We start from the raw sequence: 14,898 nt of genomic DNA on the forward strand, positions 1-14,898 counted from the left end.
TAAGTAAATAAAAATATAGGAGGAGAAAGAGAAGGAAGAAGAAGTTGCCCTGGCCAGATCATATGTTTTAACAATTAAAATGATGTTTAAATAAAAAGGTCTTTACCTGGCGCCGAAAAACCAGTAACGACGGTGCCAGGCGGACCTCTTTGGGGAGTGAATTCCATAGGTTGGGTGCCACCGCAGAGAAAGCCCTCCTCCGAGTAGTTACTCTCCTAATTTCTTTCATGGAGGGTTCCCGGAGAAGGGACTCTCCCGCAGATTTCAAAGGGCGGTCGGGCATATACGGACGTAAGCGCTCGTTCAGGTAGCCAGGACCCAAGCCGTTTAGGGCTTTATAGGTCATAATCAACACCTTGAATTGGGCCCGGGCTTCAATGGGAAGCCAGTGAAGCTGACGGAGGACTGGAGTCATGTGAGCATAACGCCCCGTCCCCGTCAGCAACCTGGCAGCTCTATTTTGCACCAATTGAAGTGTTCGGACCGTCTTCAGGGGAAGCCCCACATAAAGCGCGTTACAGAAGTCTAGGCGGGAAGTCACCAGCGCGTGTGTCGCCGTCGCCAGGCAGTCGTACTCCAGGTAGGGGTGCAGCTGATTAATCAGCCGAAGCTGAAGGAAGGCGCTCCTCGCCACCGCTGTCACCTGAGCTTCCAAAGAAAGCTCCGGGTCGAGGAGAACTCCTAAGCTGCGGACCTTATCCCTAAGAGGGAGTGTTGCACCATTCAAAAAGGAATACTTTTCATAGCTCATAATTATAGTATGGAATTCACTTCGACAAGATGTAGAGATGACCACCACTTCAGAAGACTTTGAAGGGGGTCTGAAATGAAGGAATAAGCCTGACAGTAGCTACTAATCCTGATGGCTGTATGCTCCCTGCAGTAGCAGGGGCAGCATACCTATGCATACCAGTAGGAGGGGAACTTGGGCAGCAGGGTGATGTTGCACTCCTGTTTGTGTTTCTCCTGTGAGCAGCTTGATGGTCACTGTGTGAACAAAATGCAGATCCAAGCTTTTAATCATTCTTATGGACAGCTCAATTCCAAACCACACATCCTTCTGAAATTTCTCTTCCTTCTGTAACAGCAAAGTCAAGGTCAGGATGGATTGGTGAATGGCTGAAGTTGAAGAATGTTACTAGAAAGAGGGCAAGAACAGGTAGATCAGGGAGAGTGAATTGAATCAGGATGGAGAGACAGTGAGATGGGGACTAGACCATATTAACAGTGCAATCCTATGCATTTCCTCAGAAGTATGTTCTGCTGAGTTCAATGGGACTTACTCCCAAGTAAATGGGTACAAGATAGTAGCTTTGCTTAGTGAGACTGAATCAGAGATTGAATAGAGGGGGAAGGAGTTACTGGATGGAGAGATGTGGTTTTAGGTTTTTAGAATCATTAGTATTACTGTTTATTAGGTTGGTTCTAGATGTTGGATTTGTACCCTCACCATTCTACCAAGAAAAAGAGCAGTAGAGGCAGGTTGTTAATTAAATATGTTTATCCTATGCTCTTGTTTGGGGATTTGAAAGCTGGCATATCTTATTCCAAGTGTTAAGAATATATTGAGGGGAGAATTTTACAGTTCTATATAAATTGATAGATGATGGTTGATGGCATTTGAGAAGTCCAAGCTTATAGAAGACCCACAAAGAGGACAGAGCTTATAGAAGACCCACAAATATATAACACTTTTTAAAAAACTTTTTCCCCCTGGGGTTTTTTGCACTGTTCATCTGATGCCAGCTGAAGGTCCAGACAGACACCTTATGAATTATATATCCCCTAGTAATTTGGGGGATATATAGGCCTGCACATCTTTGAGACCCTAAAAATTATGGTGAAAGCAAAATGGTAATTGTTGACTATGATAAATTACATGGACTGAAGCAATCAAAGAAACAGACCCAGTAACTTAAATTGAGTATTACACAAAGGATGCCTAGTCATGTAATGAACATTTCCTCTCTCTCATCCCAACTACTCCATGACCTTTGGCATATTTGCCTAAAAAGGTCCCTTTACCATCCAAAACAAATGGGGGCACAGGGAGTTGTTGAATTGAAGGAGAATTCAATGCCCCATGGGTGTTATTCTGTCTGCAGGAGACATCCATCATATACACAACATATTTTTCAACTCTTTTGTTTCTCCACCCACCTAAAGTCTTCATTATTAATGAAAATTAAAGTGTTCCCTTACTGGCTCACTGAGCTGTTTGCTTCCAAAGCTTGAAGGAGAGCTGAAGAAAGAGAGGAGTTTTGATGGGGAAATGCTTACTGGTTTATGGTAATCACCTCCTGTAATGTATTGCCAACCCTTCAAGGGAACTTTAGAAAATGAGAAGTGTCTTCTTTAACTGAAAAAGAAAGGGTATTTTGTGGCTTTAGGTAAGAGGGATATCATCATATTACTTTTATATCCTGCCTTTTTCTCCCTTGCAGGGAACCTATAAGCCGTCCTGAGATGCGACAGTGAAGGATGGCATATAAATGTTTTAAATAGAAAAATAAACAAACAAACCCACGGCAGCTAGTTGACAGTAAATGTTTGTAGGCCATTCCTTTGTGCTTTGTCATGATTTTAAGGATATGTTCAGAGGACTGCTGCTCTTGTTTTATATTCATGGACTCTGTCTTGTTACTGAGAATAAGACTCCTGGGCTGCCCTAGCAGAAATTAAATGAGGGAACAGGACAGGAGGGGGAAGATTAGGCAAGCTTATAACAGGGCAGCTGGGCAGGGAAAGGTGAGTTGTTGCAAAAAAGAACCTGGTTTTATGAAGTTACTGGATGGGGGAAGAAAAAGGAAGCTTAAATTGCTGTGTAGAAGGGAACAGAATCATACATTCTTTGGTCATAGTTTCTTGGCAATGATGATGGAATTAGTACTTAACTATTAAGGATAAGGAGAAGTTCTTGAATTTTAATCTGTATGGAAAAAATGTGATCACTTTGCAACCTCCTTGTTTTAGTTTTAATCATGTTTTTAGAGAAGATGAGACAATTGTTCAGCATGTCCTACAAACATTCAGAGGGACTCTAATGTCATGCATTTCTTCTCAGTAACTTCAACCATGAATTTGTTGACTTTGCATTAGCCATGTATCTCCGAGTCTGTGCTCCTAAGCTGTAAAATGGAATCTATGTTCTATGAATGGTATAAATGCAATGCAGTGTGTATGTATAAATTGTGTATGTACCATCATCCTTCTTTAATACCTGTCATTTGAAGCCATCTGCTTGGATAGATGTTAAGTTCTCACTTACTGCTTGTGGTACATCTGAGTCTAGATTGTGCTGGCCACATCATTAAGCAGAAGATGCTACTGCACTGCCAAACTGCTCATCCAGACACACCAACTCATTCATGGGAGTGTCTCTTTTCAACTATGAAATGTTGGAGGGTATTGAGAAATCATCTTTTGATGCAGTCCTCAGTGCATGGGACAGTACCACAGGATTCTTAATGTAGATGGAAATGGAAAGTCAGTTTGACTTGCTTTAATTTCTAATTGAGGCCATTACCAATTAGGGAAATGCCCATCTTTGTTTTCCGGAAAAAAGTTGGATAAGCTTCAATTTCTATTTCAGATAAACAAAGAAGGAGAATGCTATTTTATGTTTTTGTCTATTGTCTTAAATATGTTTCTGTGATTATGGTCTGTTTGAATTGTCATTTTTCCTTTCAACGGTCAAATGCTAACCTAACCCAGAGTTAAACTATCCCCATTCTTGAATTGCTTCAAGAAATGTGCATGTATCACCTGGAGATTAAAACAATAGAAAACCAGAGAGTTCAAATGAAAGAGGAATCAAGAAGATTTAATATTTCCCAGCCACTGTAGCCTATGGCCACCATGTTAACCAAATTTAAAAATGACAAAAGGATAAAACACCTCATATTTGCTACAGTTACCTGATACCTTCTAATTCCAAAAAGCTGCTCTTCCAACTAGTTTTGCCTGCTTAAATAATCACTTTAAAGCAATATTATAGGTCTCTTCCTAGACTGCAAGGGAATTTACAAAACATGAAGAGTCTGACAGTTATACCAAATTTATCCAACCCTTTCTTGTTAAGATTACAGATTATAGTATATTCAAATCCTGCTTTAATAATGTATGTCATCCTTTTGCAGAGTCCCTCTGCTGCCACTTCACTCCTCCCTTTGCGTGAGCAGAGTCAGGAAGCTGTACTTAACCACAACTTCCCATTCTATGCAAACATAAATGGCTTTTAAATAAGCTAGGGATTGACAGCCAGATTTAAAGCATGGCTTCATATTCTGACTTGCTCAGAAGCCATTGACCATAGTTTCCTACTTTTGACATAACAGGAAATTATGGTTAACAGCAGTTTTCTGGATTTTCCTTACTCTCCCAAAGGGAGGAGCAAAGCCAAAGCAATATGGCTGTGTGAGAATAAAGGAAGCTTCTGCATATGAGGATCCAAACTAAGGTAACAATTGTCAGCTTCAAAACTGCCCCATGACTACTTTTTAGAAGGCAAGAAATTAAATTACTATAATCTTCTATTATACAGACTGGTTTCCCTATAATTAGAACCTCCTATAGAACAAAAACTCATATACTATGAGAGCACATGATATATTCATGTGCATAAATGAAGATAAAATTATTCATCATGTGCATCCCACATTCTCAAAATAATATACCAAAAATCACAAAAATGTAAGTATATCTAAAATATATCTCAATAGCATGCTAAAAAGTCAGCATTGTTGGTCTTTTAGGATTTCCACACACTAGTCATTAACATTTCTCTTACTTTTTTTTAAAAAAATACAATCTCTACAGAATGCTATATTGCACAATACAAAGGTATTTTCTGAACTGCTGCCAAGCAAAGGTTATGGAAGATATCAGATAACTCCACAAATTATTTGTTGCAAGACTTAACATTACTATAAAGATGTTCTCAATTCAGAAGACTTGCAATATTTTTATCTCTACATAGCTTAACTCTTGCAGACACATGGATTGTATCGCTAATCAAAGAGATGTATGAGAAACTACCAGTATCTTTATTCTCAATTTATTTTCACATTTGCCTTTATAAAATGATTCCATGCCCCTTCTAATGGATTTGTATGGAAGTTATGTGCATTTAATAATTATAAAATATTAAATATATGTTCAAACAATCATTTCACCAAGATTTTTAAAGCCACACATCTACTAGCAAAGAATTTTCCATAAAGAAACCTTAATTAACATGATGCAAGCATATCCTGTTCAACAGGAACCTGCTGAGGAACCTGTTCAGTGCAAGGTGACACACTCAGCATCTGAATCAAAGAGGAAAAGTTTATACAGGTTTCATGAATAACCATAAGATTAAATATGTATTTAAAAGAAATCATGAGTACTGGCTTGTCTGCACAATGGTACAATAAGCTTAGCAGTTAATGTTCTCTTTATATGTCCATTTTATACATATCTACTCAGAGAGAAGGTCAATTGAATTCAGTGGGACTTACACCTAAGTGAGTATTGAATTGCTACCTAAAACTCACTTCTGAGTAAGTTTACTTCTGAGTGAACAGGCACAGGATTGCTCTACAGTGTGTCTACACCAAGCTATGCATTCATTTGCTCTGTAATCTTTGCAATCATTTAGCATGGTACACCAGTGTTATCAAGTGGAGCAGAAAAGAAGATACTTGCATAAGGTGATGCAGCACATTCACAGTTGAAGTAAAATTTGAACTGGGGACTTCCCAGATAATGTGAATGACCAGAAATATAGTTTAAAATGCTAATTAAATTGCATTGTTTAACAAAGCAAGATCAATTCTATCAAACCTCTGGAACTGGCTTTTGAATTGTGTAATACAAGTAATTTTTTTTCCTCATATGCTAGTACACTAGTCAGTCAGCATGTATATTCTTCAGTATACTCCATGCACGAAAGACACTTACAACACCTCTTAAATGATACAAGAGCCAGGTTTCTCAATTTTTATTTTCAAAATGCCCTCTTAAAGTTTAATGTTAATTGCCTGCCTTTTCATTATAGCATCCAAATTAATGTCAATCAAGCAGATTGGTATGCTGCTCTGGTCTTGACTCCCATGTAGTAGGAGCAACTGTCTAGAAGTGAAGGGCTTTGATTAAAGAGATCAGATTGAGGAATGACTGAAAAAGCTGGGCATGTTTAGCCTAGAGAAAAGAAGGTTAAAGACAAGATGGCAGTCTCCAATTATCTTAAAGACTATCATCCAGAAACTGGATCAGAATAGTTTTGTTCAAGTGCAAGACTAGAACCAAAGGCTGGAATTTTCAGGAAAGTAGATTTTTACTAAACGTTAGGGTAAACTTGTTAACAGGTAGGACTGTGTGGCAGTGGAAGAGTTTGCCTGGATGGTAGTGGGATTTCCTTTACCAGAGGTATTGAAGCAGAATCTGGGCAGGCACCTGCCAGGGATACTGTAGCTGTCTCCTGCACTGTGCAAAGGCTGGCCTAGGTCATGGATGGGCAATCTTTTTGCCCTGAACAGCTGCATGTACAGTTGGGCTGCAGGTCTTGGGACACATGCTACCAGTGGGCACGTCCACAGACATTTATGAGTGGATGGCAACTGTTTTCTATAAAGAAAACAAGGCACTAAGGTTTTTGTTTTGTTTTGACCTCAAAATCTTTATGGCCACAGTGCTATAAAGTCCTATACATGCTTAAAGAAACCCCCCTCAACTACCAGTGTTGCCTTGCCAGCTATATTGAAATAAATAACATTTTGGATTCAAGCCATTTTTACTCTCTGCAAAAAAGATTGCCCATCCATTTTGCCTTTTTGTTTTATATTGCCTTTTTGTTTTATATATATTCTTACTGACATCTACAATATTTCTTCTTGTAAGCCAGTTTACCAACAGAATCTATAAAAAAGGTCTATAAAAACAGTTAAACTGTGGAGTCCTCACTGCCCTTTGTGACAACATTCAAAAAGGCATTCATGTCAAAAGCTGGTGGTCTGCCAGACAAGCCACTAATGATTTTAACAGGTTGAATTAAGCAGGGATGATGAAATTGCTCATTTTCATATGGAGAAAATGTTATGTTCTTTCCTGAGAAACAAGGCAGGTCCCTGAACAGGAGCCAGCATGTATCAACTGCAGCTAAAATCTTAAAATATTGTTTCAGTTTACCAAAGAATCTTTCCTAGAGTTATCAAAACTTAGAGATGAGCAGGATAAAAACAGGAATAAGTTAAACAGCATTGGTAACTATAGACACAAACAGAAAAAATGCTACAATTCCTCAATTGGTAATACATTTCCCTGGGCAACATATAAAAGTTACCCCACCAAATGCATTAAACTAGAGAAAAACCAAATTGAAAAAGGTGAGCTTCCAGAAGCAGTAAGGAAATTAAGTCTACTGCTTAGGGTAAGAGAGCTGAGGAATCCCACGGGAAGCTTAAAACAAAACAAACAGGAGAACATTTTTGGGAATGGATAAAAATTCCCAAACTTAGCAGAGAAACCTGGAAACGGAACATACCCTATTTAAAGTGCCAGTGCTAAACCTGGAACACACATTTTAGACGTACTAACGGGGACTACTTTCTTGAATTGTGGAGTAACCACAGCCTACTCCTGCCACAGACCATCTAGGATTTAAGGAAAGGGCTGTCCTGAGCCAGTGGCAGAAGCCTACTCTGCATCACTACTTCCTTCATTTGAATGCACTATAAATGCACATATAAAACACTATAAATAGCAGTAGAGTTTCACCCAGCGGGAATGTTAGGGGATCTACAGCTAAGATAACTCACAGGAACAAAAAGAAGAACCCACAAGAGCATCTTAAGAGGCTCGAAAGGCTTCTTCTTTTTTCCTTTTTTGGAGAAAAAAATCCCAAACCTCTTTGGTTCCAGGATCCCATTCTAAGAAATCAATGCGTGTCAAACAGACAGAAGGAAAATGATCAGAGGTGCAAAACGGGAAATATCAGGTCTGGACACATGTTCCTAAAGAAAAAGATGTGGGGCTTTTATTTGAAAAGGAAAAGCTTCCACAACTGCTTCCAGATATCACAGGTGTAAACAGCAGACCATCTGAACTCTTTCAACAGCTGCTTTGCCACATAAGTCAATACACTTACAAGTAAAAAAAAGGCAAGTTTTTCTTCCAACTGGTCAAAAACTGCGTAGCTTCTCTTTACGCAATTCCAATCCAGCAGCCAGAAGAGACCAGTCTTCAAAACAGTCTTCAACTTTAGGGAGTGGACGCGTTTCGTACGCGCCTCTGCTGCCTTGGCCCGAGCGTCGGAAGGCAGCGGAACGGTCGCCCGAACAACTCCGGGCGAGCCACCTTTTCTGGGTCGGCCCACGGGGCAGGAGCCGCTTCTGCGGCCAAGGGGCCGGCGCTGCGAGGCGGGGGCGAGGGCTTGGGACAGGCTGCCCGCGAGGCCTAGCCGCTTCCTGAGCGAAAGGCGGCACCCGGCAGGGAGCCAGGCTCCGTGTCCGGGCGGAAGGCCACAGGGCTCCACTTCCGTAGGGCCGGAGAGGAATCCCCTCCGGCGCTGAGGGGGGGGGGAGAGGGCCGCTGCTTACCTCAGCCCAGCTGTCACGTCTCCCCGAGGCAACTCATCGACCGCCCATGAAAATGTCCCAAAAAGAACGGCCAAATGACAGGAAAGGGGAGGCGGCGAAGGAAGCACAACACAGACAAGGCTTCCGCTTCCGCCATTGCTGAGGGCGCGAGCGAAGGGCCGCGCAGGGGCGGGCGAAGCCGCGCCACAGCGCCGCCGCCGGGCCGAGGGAGGCGCGGCCTGGCTGTTCGCGTGTCTCGGCGGTCTCTCGCCCCCGCCCTTCCAGTGGTTGCATTTTACTCCAGAGTAGGCTCGAGGGTCCCGATCTGTACCTTCAAAGCCACCTGCTTTCCCCATCACATGCTGCAGCCCAGGAGTGGATCGGGCCCGTGCAGCTCAGAAATGAACAAAATAGGCACAGATTTCGTGTCCTGTGTTCTTGCCCGTACCTGGTGGGCTTCAGCAAGGCGCCGTTATAGCCCCGGCCTCCAGCGACCCCGCTATTCTTCCTTGTCCCTCCAGCCCCGAGGGCTCAAAGGCTCGGAGCAGCGACTCAGCTTTTACGGTCAGCCGTTGTTCTGTGCAGTGACACCCAAAGAACAGGCAGGATTAGTTTCTCGCTGATTCAGTTTTGAGCTCTGGTTGGTGAGCGAAGCTGTAGGTCCCAGAGTCTCCATCCTCCATGCTCCTGCCAGCACACGATTACAGGCTGGGACAGATAACCTGTGTGGGTTATTGCTGACTGGTGGATTGTTGTTGAACCCTGATTGTTATGTTGTCTGAACCCAGTTGTGCTAAGAAACCATAGTTTGTCAGTCACAACCCACAGTTAAGCTAACACCAAAACATGGATTCTAGTCATGAATTGTTCGTGTTTAGCTATAGCGTGGTTTGGCATGTTGTTGAAAACCCAGTTACAGAGAGAAAGAGGATGTCATACCACACAGAAGAAAGAGGGAGTGAGCAGGTGGAGGAGGTGGAAACTGGCTCTGCCTCTTAGCTCTCCTCTGTCAGATGCCTACTGGCTTGCTTTGCAGATATATGCAACCAGCCACTTGCTCACTTTTGTGGGTGAATGATCAGCAGAGCATAGATAGCCTATGGGACTGGATGTACTGCAAGATGTGCCAAAGGCCACTAGGTTATGGTCACGCTACATCTTACTGTGTGAAGGCTTACAAACCCCAAATACGGTCACGACTATTCTGCAGGAAAAGCAGCCAATCAGCCCTCATTGCTGGTGAGGAGAAATTGGGGGGGAAAATCCTACATAGTTTCTCTTTTCTCCCTCTGCTGGGCAGCAGAGGTTGGAGAAGGATGCAAGGGAACAAGGTCTGTGCATCCACATTCTCTTCTGCACTTCCTGCTTGTAAGAGAGATAGTACAAGTAGAAGAAAGCAACCCTTATAAACACAGGGGAGACAAACTGGATTGGGTTCCTGGGTCAGTGGATGGGGGGCTTTAAGCTTTACCCCACTGCTTGTGATAGTTAATAGTGTGAGGTGCTTTCTGCATCCCAAATCTATTGATTATCTTGTTAAGTTACCATAATATCTAGTAGAGGGGGGCTACCCTGTGCATTTTTTTACACACCGATTTTCTATAACTGTATGATTTCCCATTCATGGGGTTATCTTAAAGAAGTCCCAAACACGTCAGGATAGGTGATGTGTTTTCCTCATAGGGTAGGTGTGCCAACCTCTTGCTGTATTTACAACTTCTACAATTTTCTTTTTGAGTTCAGACAACTGATTATTATTGTTACATAAGTTGTCTGATTTATGACAACCCTATAAATGAAAGCCCTCCAAAATGTCCTGTCATTGACAGCCCTGCTCAGGGCTTATAAGTGCAAGGCTGTGTCTTCCTCTACGGAACTGATCCATAAGGACAACTGCTACCCATACACAAGGTTGTATCATAATATCATCTAAGGAAAATTCTATGTTAGTTGTAGTCTCTAGTAGTCCCTGATATAGAATTTGTCTTTTTTGTGGCCATTGAATACTGACTGAGTCATCATGAGGCTACATTTTTTATTTAACGATTTCTTAAACAGGTTTGCAGTTAACACACTACTGGCTGTCTAGGAATAATTAGCAAACACTCTGAGGTATGCAGGCATATATTCTATTTCCTTTTCTAAGGAGAAGTGCAGACTTAGCATTTCTAGGGCTAGGTACCCTTGTGGTTTCAAAACATCGCCTGCAAGGCAATCCTAGATGTCCGTTTCCTCCAAAAGCATTCATATAGCAATAAAAGTGAGCAGGGTTACTACATCTTACTGGGACGTGCTGTCTATCAGTTTAGGAGGTCCAAGTACCACTTGACAATGCTATAAGTAAATGTTGGGCATGAGTATTGGTTTCCATATCAAACAAACAGCACCCAAATGGAAGGGCTGTTTCAATTTAGTATGGTTAGAAAATATATGTACATACTGTTATAGGAAGAAAATGTGGTATATGATGTGGAAAGTCTTAATGAAGAGACTGTTATATCTGAACATGTTATACAGTAGACAGATAGACATTCCATATGTTGGTCATGCCATCTTGTGGCACTTCTTATGAAAACAGCCTTCTAGATTTTCTGAGCCTGACATGAGAATGCGTAACTGTAACATGCTGGGAACAAAACAAAAAAAACAAAACAAAACAAACAAACAAACAAACAAAAAACAAATTGAAAAGGCCTTTCTGATGGAATTTGGAGATGATAGAGAAGATACATTATTATCATATTTTTGCATGTCTGAAGAGCTTTACACAAGCTACAAAAGCTACAACAGCAAGGTAAATGATACAAAGCATACCTTTCCAATTTTTAAAGACTTGCACTGCAAAATCTTCTTTTCTTGGTGTCCATTCTTGTTCAAGCCCTTTTAATAACAAGACAATGGAAGTAGTAAAAGTCATGAAGATATAATTAAAATCAAAAGCAGAAAATAATAAAAAATATTTAGCAATAAACTTGTAAAGGAGCAACCCCCTCCCCACAACTATAGTGGTCAGAGGTATTCCTTAAAAAGAGCAAAATGATTAACTATTAAAGTTGCAGTCTTGTGCATGCTTAAAGTAGGATCATTTAGACAGAAAGAACAAGCTGAAGCAGATGCTTCTGCAATAGAAAATCTATATAAACTGATAATCACCTTTGGGAAGGCATTCATCTGATTTGGCACCACCACTAAGACCCTGCCTCTTGTAACTATCTGCCGGCTCTCGTAAGGGACAGAGGATAAGCTGGCTGACTGACTTTACTCTTAAAGGTTAGTTAAGTTCAAATAAGAGAAGATAACATGTTTATAGGCAGTTTATGGCCATAACACTAACACTTTCAATACAGCCGGGAAACAATAGCCTAGAAGATGTAAGACAGTGATGGGCAACCTGAAGCCCTCCAGATGTTTAGGCCTACAACTCCCATATGTCCTAGCCAGCATAGCCAAGAATGAGGGATGATAGAAGCTGTAAGCTAGAACATCTTGAAGGTCACAAGTTTTCCATGTCCAATATAAGAGCATTGTAATATGTGCCATCTATTATCCTAGCAGCTGCATTTGGGCCAAATAGTTTATGAACTATTTTAAAAGGCCATCTCACAGAGCAGTGTGTGGGACTGCTTTTAAATGCTGTTACCCTGGAAGGGTGTTATTGAATATATGACTGAATGGCTGATGTCAGGTCCATCTTATTTTTATTTATTTATTTACAATGATGTTAAACAATCAGAGTGGTTAACTATGAAACGGTAAAAAGACAAAAACATAAAAAGCACAATTTCAAAAATATAATATCAGTGGAAGTAGAATATTCATAAAAATGGTGGCTGGTTAAGCAAAGTCTAAAATAAAGATTTTTTTCAGGAAGTGCTGGAAACACTCTAATGACGGAATTGATGTGAACCAACAGCCCAAGGTGGGTTGCTATCCATGATGGGTTGTCATGTTATGTGAAGCTTGACTGATTTCCCCAGATTGACTTGTGCATGAGCAATAAGCTATCCTTGCAACCTATTTCTTGTTCTAGGGGTTATTCTACCTATTATGAATTGTTGGGCCATCCAAACCCAAAGATCAACCCAATCAAGGGTAGGGGGTAATAAGCTTGCAAGCTCCATGATAAGAGCAGCAAAATACACAGGCAGGAATTTCTGTCCAAAAGCACCTGATTCCCACTTAAAAGCCCAGGAGCTCTGTGAATGCTCTGTTTTCAATGAAAAAAAAAAACAAGGTGGGGGGAGGGAGATTGCACCTTTACACCTTCCTAAGCACCTAGAGGCTTGTTGGTTTTAAGTCAGTCAAGTTTGGCAGTAGCTTTGTTACCATTTTCTAGCTCATCAAGGGTATTTGATGAATGGTATTGGCAGTTTTATTCAGTGGCTTTATATCACACAACTGCAAATGGCCCTTTCTTTACAGTAAAATTAGAGGCATATTCTGAATCTTGTGGTCTTTTACTTAAATGTTCCAAGGAGACAATCCTCTGAGAGCAGATGGAAAGTATGTTGATGAGAGCAGCTTTTTGGAAAACATGCGTCACTTCTTCTGGTTTCAAAGATAAATGCCATTCTGGAAAGACAATGTAACCAATGTTATGAACAGGAAAACGAATGAGCACTGCTGATAGACAACTCTCTGGTTGCTTCTATGTGTTGCCCTCCTAAATCCAGCATCTTGTTTGTTCATATCTGCATATGCTTTGTTTCTTTCAGCTTGTTTTGCAGTTAGCCTCCACGACAAACTGTTCTATTATACGTCATTTGCAAATGCAATTAATAGCATTTTACTTCTGGCTGGAGAGATTTATTCCACATTTTATCCCATGCATTCCACAGATATGACATAAGGGCATGAAAGTAGAGGGTTAATTCCTATGCACTAGCAGAGGTCCAGCAGTATAGTATGGTGGGGCTTCCTCCCTTTTTCCTTCACTTGCAGCCTTCCATGCTGTCCAGGCTTCTGCTCTGGAACATTTTGCAACCCCCTGGAGCAGATTTTGAAGATCATCCCCTCCCAGTTCTATGGATGGAATTGCTCCCATCAGTGGATCAATGCCATTGGATACAATGCAGATTAATCTCTTTTCAGAATCAACTTATTAGCCCAGCTTAGTTGTTCTTTCCTTTGAATTAATGTGATGGGGAGGGAGAAAAGGGCTGTTCAAGCAGGCACTTCCTCCGCTACTGTGTCCTCTGCCACCCCCACCCAGTCCATGTGTTGGGAAAACGTCCACAGAGGTCCCAAGGCATAGTTCCAGTTCATAAGCATAGCCTGAATCAATTTGGCATCTTCCCTCTACAGGCATGGCGCAACAAAGGTGGAAGTGATGGGGTGAGATAGCTGGGGTGGGGCCAGTGTGTAGCCCTGCTGTCTTGCCACGTGAGGCTGATCGTGTGGAGAGAAGAATGCCTGAACAGGTCTACCATGAGAGGTGGATTCCAAGGCAGAACATCTGCTGCAGCTTGATTAAGCGGTTCCTTTCCAGCACTGATGCTGTTCATGTATTTCCTCTGCTCATTAACAGCAAGGAAGGACAGAGGGATTGATGCACTGCAGAAAAGGACGTGGAACAAGATGCAAATTCCATTAAGCTAGGAATGGATGAGTGAGCTTGGTAAGTGATCAGCAGAAATCCTGTTCAAGATATGGTGGACCGAGCTGGCTGAGATATGTGGAGAGGATGGTGAGTGAGGTGGGGTGGGGTTTTGGTACAGTTGAGGAAGAAAAATTGTTCATTGGGACTTACAAAGACCATGACATGAATGCTGAAGAGGGGTTACTGCGGCCTTCATTCTGAAGAGCCAAACCCATATAAGGCTGGTATCTAAAAGCACACACACGTCCTTTACTAAGTTTCATTAATGACACATCCCAAGAAATAACATTCAACAAGGAAGAGACAATAGACTAACTAAGCAAAATAAAAGCAAACTCAAGTTGTTCAGGAGAATAAACAAGCATGTAGGTATGTCGCTGCTAGAAAACACAGAGTTCAATCTTGTGGCTGCTTGATGCGCTCTAGATGGTCATAGAATAGGTTGGGATCCCAGTTCCAACCTTAGAAATGCATTCTGAGGTCAGAGCTGGGACTCAACCATGAAGTGCACTCGCTCTGCCCCACAGCTGATGCAGGAAGGGAGTGTTCTATCTGCAATGCTTCTCCTTGCATTCAGGGGCAAAAAGCATACATGTCTGAAACTGGCCATCTGTCTCTTTTGCAGGGCAGGAGAAGCACAGAGGCAAGGATTTTCTCCATGGTCTTCCCACCCTGGATTGGACACTGTAATTTTCCAACTTCAGAGTGATACAGGCAGCCACACTGCATGGTTCCCTCCAT

General features: G+C 41.7%; 1 protein-coding gene across 2 annotated transcripts in view; it reads right to left on the reverse strand.

Annotated features, from left to right (window-relative positions):
- TRAF6 (TNF receptor associated factor 6) overlaps positions 1 to 8,714 on the reverse strand; it is a 56,206-nt gene extending 47,492 nt beyond the window's left edge. The window contains exon 1 of one of the 2 annotated variants that reach the window (XM_044436596.1): positions 8,580 to 8,714. The gene's annotated coding sequence lies outside the window, so the exon portion shown is untranslated. Of the gene's footprint in view, positions 1 to 8,128; positions 8,553 to 8,579 lie in introns of those variants that run through there. The other variant, XM_044436597.1, reaches the window with a different exon arrangement.
- Between the last annotated feature and the right edge of the window lie 6,184 nt (positions 8,715 to 14,898).

Source organism: Varanus komodoensis, unplaced genomic scaffold (assembly GCF_004798865.1).
Source record: "Varanus komodoensis strain SLA01 unplaced genomic scaffold, ASM479886v1 scaffold3, whole genome shotgun sequence".
NCBI classification, from domain to species: Eukaryota; Metazoa; Chordata; class Lepidosauria; order Squamata; family Varanidae; genus Varanus; species Varanus komodoensis.